At 46.4% G+C, this 12,243-nt stretch overlaps 1 long non-coding RNA gene across 1 annotated transcript; it reads right to left on the reverse strand.

Annotated features, from left to right (window-relative positions):
* Positions 1-5,077: 5,077 nt before the first annotated feature.
* LOC309547777 lies at positions 5,078-5,749 on the reverse strand. The gene is made up of 3 exons (XR_014224983.1): positions 5,658-5,749; positions 5,476-5,565; positions 5,078-5,222 (listed from the first exon to the last, which is right to left on the reverse strand). It is a non-coding gene; the product is annotated as an uncharacterized lncRNA (long non-coding RNA).
* Positions 5,750-12,243: the final 6,494 nt, after the last annotated feature.

Genomic DNA, 12,243 nt, shown 5'->3' on the forward strand with positions numbered 1-12,243 from the left:
GCGCTGACCATGCCATCACCTCCTAAGGTTCTTAGCTGTTATTAGTCCACCTAGCACATCGCTCTTTTGCTTTCCTGTCCCAGTAGACTTAATTTCATTTCAGTTTTCCTGTAAACCGTATGACCTCACAGTCAGTTTCCTTCGGAATCTCCCGCTCCTCCACTTCATCAACAGGCCGAGGAAAGGCCTACCTGCCAACAAAAACTTTAACCTTCTGGAACTATAGTCATCAGACTTGTACATTGTGATAAGACACAACAGTATCGGTGTTACTCATTTCTTTCCAACACCGTGTAACAATACAACGTTTGATTCCCCACAATGGATCACCATTCTGTAAAGATGAATGTATCCTTTGTTCACAGTGAAACCTTGGGCCGTTGCCCAAATAATCCTATACTATCACTTTCCATGACTTTAATTGGACTTATTTTGACAGCCTGAGGGCTAATTCACACAAGCCGCTGCATTACAAAGCCGAGGCTGGTGTGCGCCGTGATCCGGAGGGATCAATGCAGTGCCAATTCCTTGCCAGTTCACTGATCTCAGAACCTGATGTCAATTATGACATTTCATTAAGTGCCATTGGTCTCTGAGTGGTACGAGGCGGTGGATTGCCTCGCACTGCACTGCGTTAAAAAGTAAAAGTATGGCCTGCTGTACTTTTCTTTACCGCATACCGCCCGCACACCACCCCAATGCAGCGGTGTGAACCGGGCACACAGGACACAAGGCATTTTGCCTTGTCTTGCGGTGAGACTGCACTGTGTTTAGCGGCCCAACATAGTCCCATTGCACCTGGTGTGAAGGGATCCTGAGCAGTGGCGCTCACACAGCTACTGGCACAGGTCATGGTACAGGCATGTCACAGGCCATGGTACAGGTCATGGTACAGGCATGGCACAGGTCATGGTACAGGAGATGGTATAGGCATGGCACAGGTCATGGTAAGGACATGGAACAGGTCATAGCACAGGTGATGGTACAGGCATGGTACAGGAGATGGTATAGGCATGGCACAGGTGATGGTAAGGGCATGGCACAGGTGATGGTACAGGCATATCACAGGTCATGGTACAGGCATGTCACAGGTCTTGGTACAGGCATGTCACAGGTCATGGTACAGGAGATGGTAAGGGCATGGCACATGTCATGGTAAAGCCATGGCACAGGTGATGGTACAGGCATGGCACAGATGATGGTATAGGCATGGCACAGGTCATGGTATAGGCATGGCACAGGTCATGGTACAGGCATGGCACAGGTCATGGTACAGGCATGGCACAGGTACATTGTACATCAGGCAAAGTTAAACCCAAAAGCAAATAGCTTAAACTTCGCCATATCCAGGACCAGGAGACTGGTGGCTGGGAGAGGACGGAGGAAGACGTGTCCTGGCCTGGTCAGTTCCAGCTCTGAGTCTGCGCACAACCCGAGGACATATGGACACCTTACACCGCCGTTGCCCTGGGTGAGAGTGGAGAGAGAGGAGAGACGGAGACACTGGCTGCTGCAATCGTCACTTACCTGCTCTTGGGCTGGCTCACTCGACCAGACGGACTGCTGTGCTGTGGGCTGCTGAAGACGGGAGACACCTCTCTCGCCCGACCACGCACGCCGCTGCTCCTCCTCGGTCTGACGGTGGGCGGGAAGGTGACGACGGTGAGTGACTGACGCACGCACCGCCCCCACGCAACGTCAGCCGGGATGTCCTGAATGATTGGTCCAGGCGGGAGTCTGGACCAATCACAGCCAGGACAGGACTAGTGGGGAGTGTCAGGGCGCATTGCTCTGCGCCCTGGTAGCACCCAGAATCGGCGCCTCTGCCTGGCAGCACATGGGCTGCCAAACCCCCCCCCCCCCATAGCCAGCAATAGGACCGGCGCCCCTAGTAGGCTTTAAATGGTAATTTCTTTTTTTTTCTTTGCAGATGCCGATTGGGGGGGGGGCGGCGCCCCTGCGCCCCCTATAAACTGGCCGCCACTGATCCTAAGATAGTTTATATACTTTTTATTCCTAAGGAATGCCTGTAAGTCATGGGTGTCTGCTGTGGGCCAGGCTTTATTTCTGGAAAACCATATGTTTAGACGCCAGGGTTGCCCAGGCAAGTTTGAAAAGGTATGGGGACTACGGTTTGACTCCCCGGTTCTCAGCTCACGGGAACTGGTATACCAGAGAATATTATGCTGTCCGAATAGACCAGAGATCCTCAAACTACGGCCCTCCAGCTGTTGCAGAACTACACATCCCATAAGGCATTTGTAAAACTCTGACATTGACAGACATGACTAGGCAATGATGGGAATTGTAGTTCCTAAACAACTAGAGGGCCATAGTTTGAAGACCCCTGGAATAGACCATAAGACTCCTAAATTCACTTGATTTGGATGAATATTTGTGACTTTGCTTAGCTACAGGTTAGATGGTGTCATGGTGGTGATGTGCCTGCTTAGCTTTTGCTAGGTGTATATGAGCACGAACTCCAGTATTTGACAATGTATCTGAGATGAATGTTTTTGGATTTTTTTTTTAATTTCTTTATTGAAAGCAAAGTACCAGTAAAAAAAACCAAAGCAAGAACATTGCCACGTAAAACATCAGAGAAAAACAACAAGGCAGATACAGTAACATATGAGTACATCGATTCAACCGGTGCCGTCGGGTGAGCAATGAGCGGTAGCAGATAAACCATGGTACACTGCAGACCAGTGCCGGGACAAGGTCATCTGGTGCCCAGGGCAAAGATGGCAAACTGCACCCCCCCCTGCTCCGGGGTATATAGAAAAAGTCAGTGTAATTTCAAAACCAATATTTCCCATAGATGCCAATGTTAAAAACAAGGAGCAGTGCTATGTCAAGCTGACCAATTTTAGACAGGGAGCAGTGCCATGCCAAGCTGTCCAAGATTTCCCATAGATGCCAATGTTAGACAGGGAGCAGTGCCATGTCAAGCTGACTGAGATTTCCCCTAGACGCCAATGTTAAAAACCGGCAGCAGTGCTATGTCACGTTGACCAAGATTTCCTATAGACGCCGATCTTAAAAACCGGGAGTAGTGCCATGCCAAGCTGACCAAGCTGTGTCCGTACTCGTGTCTCAGTCAGATGGGTCAGTCCGCCCCTGGTATGAACTAACACACCAGGCGGGCAGGTGAGCAGCCGCTAATGGCTGCCTGTAACGAAGTGAGCCTTTCACTTCCCTGTCAGTGGAGATACCCTCCTGACAGGGAAGTGAAGGTCTCACTTCATTACAGCTATTAGCGGCCGCTCGCCTGCCCGCCCGGTGTGTTAGTAGTCACACACACTTCACCTGTGCTGCGCTGCGCCCCCTTCCTCTACTAAATGGTGCCGCCCAGGGCCCCCCTTCTGCCCCCCCCTTGTACCGGCTCTGCTGCAGACGTCTAGCCAATGACGAAACACATTAGGTGGAACGCACGTCGTGACGTCACATGAGCTGGGTGGAACGCAAGCCGGAAGTGCCGCTCTCCACGCCGTAGATCGCATATGTGACGGTGGTTTATCCATCTTTATTCCTTTTTATCTACGTTTGGACCCTGTAATGGCTTGTTTGGATATTGTGCAATAAAATTACCTGTTGAAAAAACGTTACTGCACTATCTGGACCTTCCCCTTCTTTTGTATATATCCTTGGTTGGAGGTGAATAGCAGGAGGAGCGTTGCTATAGGAGAAGGTATCCATCTGGAGGGAATGTATCCCGGCCCTGAGGGGTCACCCAAGCTCTTATGGTCCTAGTGTCGTAAGGCACATAGGACCCAAGTGATCTGGTGAGTGAGAAATTCTTCTATCTGTCACGGTGGAGCATAAGGAGTGATACCAGGGATAGAGTGGAAAACCTATCACCAAGCACTAGGCACTATTCACTGTGCACTTTATTGAATTGAACTTTCATCACTAGAAGTCATTTTTTTGCACATGAACTATATGGAAAATTTGTGAGAGTATTTACATTCCTCATGCACCGTTTATGAACTTGTGTTTTTACCATTAATATTCTTTGAATTTATATGAATTTATATATATCTTAAAGTATTTAAATTTTTGATATACTACTTACATTGGATCACGGGGGTTTTGTTACACTTCATATGCACTTTAACAATTTTTGAATATCTCAAACAGCGTTAGGACTGTTTTTCATTATTGTATAATTTTCTAGAAATTTAAGCAAGCGCTATAGGTAATCCTATACAAATAGATTACTTCACATTTAAACACTGCAGACAAACTTTGAGTTTTCGAAAGAAAAAAAAAAGGGCGCAGATGACACCATAACAAAACCGAGTGCACCTAACATTCAATCTTCGAGGGACGGAACCTGATATAGTAAAATAATCTGTAGGTAGGATAATAGGCAGCAGAGGAGAAACCTCTGAAAGTAGAAGAAGTGAGGAGTCAAAATAGAGGTAGGGAGATGGGGATGGGGTGAGGAGAAGAAAAAGAAGGAAGGAGGTGGGAGAAAAAGAGTGGGGGAAGACCAGGGCAGAGGCCCAGCGGGTTCCAAAACACTCTGCACCAACTCAGCCATTTGCCCGTAGGTAGGCCTCCATACCTGTGAAGTGCGCCCAGGGCATCCAGCAGTCCCAGGTTTGTTCTTCGGTGTTTGTCAAGGTAGCAGTCCATTCCTGCATGCATATATGTATGTACCTATGTCTATCAGAATTATTTTTAATCGTATGTACCAAAGTGTTTAAAATGTATTTTCTATAAGATAGAAAATACTCTGCTCCTGACCTTCTCTCTACCTTCTTGATTACACCCACCATCGGAAATATCACACCTCCAACATGTCCCTCTATAACAGGGATCCTCAAACTACGACCCTCCAGCTGTTGCAGAACTACACATCCCATGAGGCATTGCAAAACTCTGGCATTCACAGACAGGACAAGGCATGATGGGATATGTAGTTCCTGAACAACTGGAGGGCCATAGTTTGAAGACCCCTGCTCTATAAGGTTGAAAAAACTCTGCTCCTGACCTTCTCTCTACCTTTCTGATTACACCCATCACCGGAATATCACACCTCCAATATGACTTCCATAAAACAGCAATACTCTGCTCCTGATCTTCTCTTTACCTTTCTGATTCCATTCACTATTGGCATATCACACCTCCAACATGACCCTCCATAAGGTAGAAAATACTCTGCTCCTGACCTTCTCTTTACCTTTCTGATTACACCCACCACTGGGATATCACATCTCCAACATGACCGTTCCAAAAGATAGAAAATACTCTGCTCCTGACCTTCTCTCTACCTTAAATTATACCCATCACCGGGACATCACACCTCCAACACGGCCCTCCATTAGGTAGAAAATACTCTGCTCCTGACCTTTTCTATACCCTTTTGATTACACCCATTACCAAGATTTCATCCCTCCAACATGACCTGCATAAGATAGAAAACACTCTACTCCTGACTTTGATTACGTTCCTACTGGCATTTCACACCTCCAACATGGCCCTCCATAAGGTACAAAATACTCTGCTCCTGACCTTCTCTCTACCTTTCTGATTACACCCACCACTGGGCTATCACATCTCCAACATGACTGTTCCAAAAGATAGAAAATACTCTGCTCCTGACCTTCTCTCTACCATCTTAAATTACACCCACCACCGGGACATCACACCTCCAACATGACCCTCCATAAGGTAGAAAATACTCTGCTCCTGACCTTCTATCTACCTTTCTGATTACACCCACCACTGGGCTATCACATCTCCAACATGACTGTTCCAAAATATAGAAAATACTCTGTTCCTGACCTTCTCTCTACCTTCCTAAATTATACCCATCACGGGATATCACATCTCCAACATGACCCTCCATAAGGTAGAAAATACTCTGCTCCTGACCTTTTCTATACCCTTTTGATTACACCCATCCCCAAGATTTCATCCCTCCAACATGACCTGCATAAGATAGAAAACACTCTACTCCTGACCATGATTATGTTCCTACTGGCATATCACACCTGCAACATGACCCTCCATAAGGTAGAAAACACTCTGCTCCTGACCTTCTCTCTACCTTCCTAAATTATACCCATCACTGGGATATCACACCTCCAACATGACCCTCCATAAGGTAGAAAATTCTCTACTCCTGACGTTGCTTACATTCCTCCTGGCATATCACACCTCCAACACGGCCCTCCATAAGGTAGAAAACACTCTGCTCCTGACGATGATTACATTCCTCCTGGCATATCACACCTCCAACATGGCCCTCCATAAGGTAGAAAATTCTCTACTCCTGACGTTGATTACGTTCCTCCTGGCATATCACACCTCCAAAACGGCCCTCCATAAGGTAGAAAATACTCTGCTCCTGACCTTCTCTCTACCTTTCTAAATTATACCCATCACCGGGATATCACACCTCCAACATGACCCTCCATAAGGTAGAAAATTCTCTACTCCTGACGTTGATTACATTCCTCCTGGCATATCACACCTCCAACACGGCCCTCCATAAGGTAGAAAACACTCTGCTCCTGATGTTGATTACATTCCTCCTGGCATATCACACCTCCAACATGGCCCTCCATAAGGTAGAAAATTCTCTACTCCTGACGATTACATTCCTCCTGGCATATCACACCTCCAACACGGCCCTCCATAAGGTAGAAAATACTCTGCTCCTGACCTTCTCTCTACCTTTCTAAATTATACCCATCACCGGGATATCATACCTCCAACACGGCCCTCCATAAGGTAGAAAACACTCTGCTCCTGACGTTGATTACATTCCTCCTGGCATATCACACCTCCAACATGGCCCTCCATAAGGTAGAAAATTGTCTCCTGGTCTTCTCTCTTAGGTGAGGGGGAAGTCCCCACATACAATCCATTAACTGGATTAGAAAATAGCTGCTGACACAGAGGAATTTTATTTATACTTTCTGTTTTCGAGTTTCTGTCTTGGATCTGGCTGATCTCTGAACTCTGGAATGTATTGTTCCTCAAGGCATGACAACATTTCCCAGAAATAGAAACTTGTAGCAGAGAAAACAAGAACTGTGAACCTGCAGCTTGTGTAATAATGGAAGAGGGGGGATTTCTACCTGTCTTGTACCCTCAGGAGCTCTGTGTCATGTTTTTACTTTGCATCATTTCCGACTTCATAAGAATATGGATACATTAATGGATACTTTGTTGTAGAACCTCGTTATATATCTGCTTTGTATACAGCAATGTTCTGGACAATTCTTAAACTTCCCTTAAAATGATTGCAAACTCATTTATACTTATCTGAGAGTATCACAAAGTGGCCCCGAATCTCCTCTTCTGGGGTCCTCCGGTGCTGCTCCTGGCTGCTCTTCTTGGTGTGACACCATAGAAAGCCGCTTCCTATCATGGCACAGCTGCAGGCTTGATCCCGAACTGTGCTGCCTGTGTCTATAGACACAGGCAGCGTAGCTCAGCCTGGCCTGTGTCCATAGACACAGGCAGCGCAGCTCAGGCCTGCCTCCGTTACCTTGTCACAGGATTTGACTGACAACAGCGGGAGCCAATTTCTCCCACTGCCTCAGCAAAGACTATGAGGCTGGGAAGTGAGAGTAGATAGCGGGCACAGCACTGGATCGAGTGGGGACTCCGATAAGTATAAGGGGGGGGGTCAATACTTTTTATGTCAATGCAGGGAATTCTTAGGTTTTAGAACCACTTTAAAGTGTTGGTGACAGAGATCAGAGCAGAACGGGCAGACTGGTTCCAGATGATAGAAAGGCAACAGTAACTCAAATAACCACTCGTTACATCCAAGGTATGCAGAATACCATCTCTGAACGCACAACACAGATGGGCTACAGAAGCAGAAGACCACACCGGGTGCCACTCCTGTCAGCTAAGAACAGAAAACCGAGGCTACAATTCACACAGGATCACCAAAATTGGACAATAGAAGATTGGAAAAACGTTGCCTGCCGTCATGAGTCTGGATTTCAGCTGTGACATTCCGATGGCGGGGTCAGAATTTGGCTCATGGATCCATCCTGCCTTGTAGCAATGGTTCAGACTGGTGGTGGTGTAATGGTGTGGGGGGGGGTTAACGGTTCAGGCTGGTGGTGGTGTAATGGTGTGGGGAGGGGTAACGGTTCAGGGTGGTGGTGTAATAGTGTGGGGAAGGAGAGGGGGGGGTAACGGTTCAGGCTGGTGGTGGTGGGGGTGTAATGGCGTGGGGAGGGGGGATAATGGTTCAGGCTGGTGGTGGTGTAATGGTGTGGAGGAGGAGGGGGGTAACGGTTCAAGCTGATGGTAGTGGTGTAAAATACATGTCATGGAACGCCAAGAATTGCTACCAAACATGAATAATCTAGTAATACATGGGGTGAAAAACCCCCACAAAGTGACATAGTACAAATCCTGATCCAACGCGTTTCAAACTTTGTGGAACTAACAGTTCAGTTTTTCATCAGGGAAGAGTAGATTTTTACACTCTGAAGAAAAAATAGTAAAAGCATAATAAAACAATGAGAATTAGAACTTAATACCTGTTCCAAGAATCTAATGAAGCTGTTACAAGCTGAGTACCGCACCCAGCTTAAAAAACTGGAGGTGGAAATTGAGAGTCTATATAAACAATAGCTCCCTTAAAAACCCATGAGGAGTATGCTAATCATGAAATCAACCTAAAAAAAACACATTGAAAGGTATGGAAAGTCTATTCTCCAGAAGAAAGACAAAAAATTCTGGAGAGATAAAAATGCCTTCAGAGAGGGGAAGGCATACAGATGGCATAATGATACCAAGTTCCCCAAAAGGAAACCTGGGAATCTCAATAGACTCTCAAATCCTACTCCAGGTGATTATACTTCGGACTCCCAGTCCAATCACTCCTCTTCGTCAGCTGCATCATCAACAGATCGTCGTCCAGCTAAAAGAAAGGGGAACCCCTTTAAAGGCCAGGATAGGGATGGAAGCTATCAGGCCCACAAACGCCACACAGGAGGTGGACCGACAATTGGAGCTTCCAACAATGGAAATAGGGGATCCTTCAAAGAGCCCAAATCACAGGCCCAGGGTAGTGGTCCCAAATAAATAAATCAAACCAATCCATTCAAAAAGAGGCGAATGCTTTATCGACCAAACGAGATTTGGGGGCAGTTCCCAAGACTGTAAACCAAAATGATGGGCCTTTTTTAGGCCAAGAGAAGGGTGCAACAGGGGGAAAGCTAAGCACCCAGAAAGGAATAGCGACGTATATGATACAGAGCCCACAAACAATACCGTCAACACCATCTCAAATCTGAGTATCATAAATTTATCCTCGCATGTCCTCACTCCAGAGGAAGGTGAGGTGCTATCCCTTGGCCTGTCCTTTTGCCCGGCACGCACGGTCGATAGGTTTGAGTTAGTCAAAGATGTGCACCTGTTTGCACGGCACCTCCTTTTCAAGAGTATGTACTCCAAACCCAAAACCCCAGGTCCTGATCTGCAGCCTGGACTTACCACGGCTGATTTTAGGGCTCTCGGGGATCTCAATCTCCTTCTTATGGAGGGCGGTTTCGATAGTTCCTCTGAGGAGGAGGAAGACACTGGGATCCCAGAACCCCCTGCAGAGATGGCAGATACCCCCAATTTCACCAACTTTCGAAGAAGCTCAGCTAAATTTCCATCTTTTAACACCAACCCAGCTTTGGCCTTGTTCGTTAAACAGATCACCTGGGAGGTAGAGAATATGGCAAGGGAAGAACTCCAGGGAAACTTTAATACAGCCCAACAACATGCTCTCAGATCCTTACAGAACAACCCGTCCATCACAATTAAGCCCTCCGACAAGGGGGGCAATATTGTTTTAATGGACAATAAGGACTATGAGAGCATGTGTTTGAAAATTTTGAGTGATCAAAAATGGTACAAACAAGTACCGGCCTCCCTGTTGGAAGAATCCAACTTGGAATTTTATCGCTTGTTGGATGAGGCAGGGATACAGGGAGTTATTTCGAAAGAATTATGGGACTTTGTACGTACTAGACACCCGAAGCTCCCTACAATGTATGCCCTGCCCAAAGTGCACAAAAGTGTAAGCAGCCCACCAGGAAGGCCCATCATATCGGGCAATGGCAGTATCTCGGAGGGCATGAGCGAAGTATCGGACCATTTTTTGCGCCCATACGTTGTTAGCCTGCCCTTGTACACGAGGGATACTTTACATTTACTTCAGGCCATAGAGAACCTTCAGATTCCCGAGTCCGCTGTGCTGGTCTCCATCGATGTGGAATCCTTGTATAATAGTATTCCACACGAATTGGGAATTCAGGCGGTGGCTCGGGTTATCAACCAAAGCAGTCGGGACGACTGGGCGTTCAACAATTTCATGCTCACTATGTTAGATTTCATCCTCAAACACAACATCTTCCCCTTTGGAGGCTCCCACTACCTCCAGGTGCAGGGGGTGGCCATGGGCACATGTTGTGCCCCCACCTATGCCAACCTGTACCTGGGGGAGTGGGAGCATTTCCTCTTCTCGGATGAGGGCCTTGCAATGTATACCTGCCACATTCTTATGTGGCAGAGATACATTGATGATGTATTCCTGGTGTGGGATCAGTCTCCAACCTTATTGAGAGAATTTTTGGAACATCTCAATATGAACAACTTTAATTTGTTCTTCACCATGGTGTTCGACACTCACCACATAGATTTCTTGGATCTCACCATCTGCAAGAACGAGGATGGGAAGTTGGCCAGCAGTCTCTACAGAAAGGAGACTGCTGGCAATACCATCCTCCACGCCAGTAGTTTTCATCCTGAACCGTTACTCAAGTCTATCCCTTATAGCCAGTTTTTGCGGCTCAGACGCAATTGCACCACTTTTGAAAGTTTCCAATTGGAAGCTGACAAGCTAACTCAAAGACTTCTGGCACGAGGATATACCAAGTCGGCCTTAAGGAGATCCTTTAACAAAGTTAAAGTAATGGATAGAAGGGATTTGATCTTTAGAGCTAACATCCAGAAAAAGGAGGAAAGTGTCAAACTTATTACACGATACTCTAATGAACACCAGAGAATCTTTAAAGTTTTGAACAAACACTGGCATATCTTGACAGAGGATGCCACTCTTTCGAGGTTTGTTACCAAGAGACCCTCAGTAGTACACCGTAGAGCTGGATCCATTGGTGAACAATTGGTACATAGTGAGTATAGGGGTGAATCACCTCAAGATCCCTGCAGGGTGTGGGGTACCTACCCCTGTGGATCTTGTGTCTGTTGTCCGTTTATCCAACAGAGAACCACCTTCACCTTGCCCAATGGGAGATCTTTTAGATTAAAGCACTTTGCCAATTGTAAGACCAGGGCAGTCGTCTACTTGATGGAGTGTGAGTGCGGTTCCTTTTATGTGGGCAAAACAAGGCAGGAATTTCACGACCGGCTAGGCAAACATTTGGTGAGTATGAGAGTCAGCAACCTCTACCTGCCCTTGGGCAGGCATGTAGCTGGGGCTCATGGCTACCACATGCCATCTGTGAATTTCACTGTTTTGGATCGCACTCACATTCCATCAAGGGGGGGCGACTGGAACAAGGTCCTCCTCCAGAGGGAGGCACGCTGGATTAGAGCGACCACGGACCCCGGCCTCAATGAAACTGAAAGTTTCAGACCCTTTTTGCCTGGCTTCAGCTCGGGCAAGACGGACTAGAGATACATTAATTATTCTTCTTTTTTCCCTCCTTTTTTTTTTTTTTTTCCCTCCCCCTTTTTTATCCTCTTGCAAGCTTGTCTTCAAAAATCCTGTTTTTCAGGACTAAGTAGGGTTATTTAATTTAATTTAATTCATGTTTGTTTTATTGGAATCCAATATATACATGTACATATGTATTGCAACATGTGTTCTTCCACGCACTTTGGTGCATCTCCACATGAGTATCCCCTTTTGATCCATCGGGAGATGCACTCATGTTCCAACCCTATGTCAAGTTTGTCCCGATATGTGGCGGACACTGTTGCTTCATTATGAATGTATTAGTACCAGTCCATGTATGACTATTGCATTCTAATTTCTGGATTTAACAGCTGCATACCAGGTACGGGCACTCACATGTGTAGAGTGGATTGAAGTGATTTCCTTCTTTTAATTTATTCTATCAATTTTTCTATCAACTTTATTTATTTTTCACTTTTTTGTATTTTGTCAGTGGGTTTTTTCTTCTTTGGTTGTGCCATTTGAGGGGGTTTGGGGGTTGCCATTGGTTTGCATTGTGTGCTTGCTCC

The sequence above is a fragment of the Pelophylax lessonae genome, assembly GCF_965119305.1.
Source record: "Pelophylax lessonae genome assembly, chromosome: 2".
Classification (NCBI taxonomy): domain Eukaryota; kingdom Metazoa; phylum Chordata; class Amphibia; order Anura; family Ranidae; genus Pelophylax; species Pelophylax lessonae.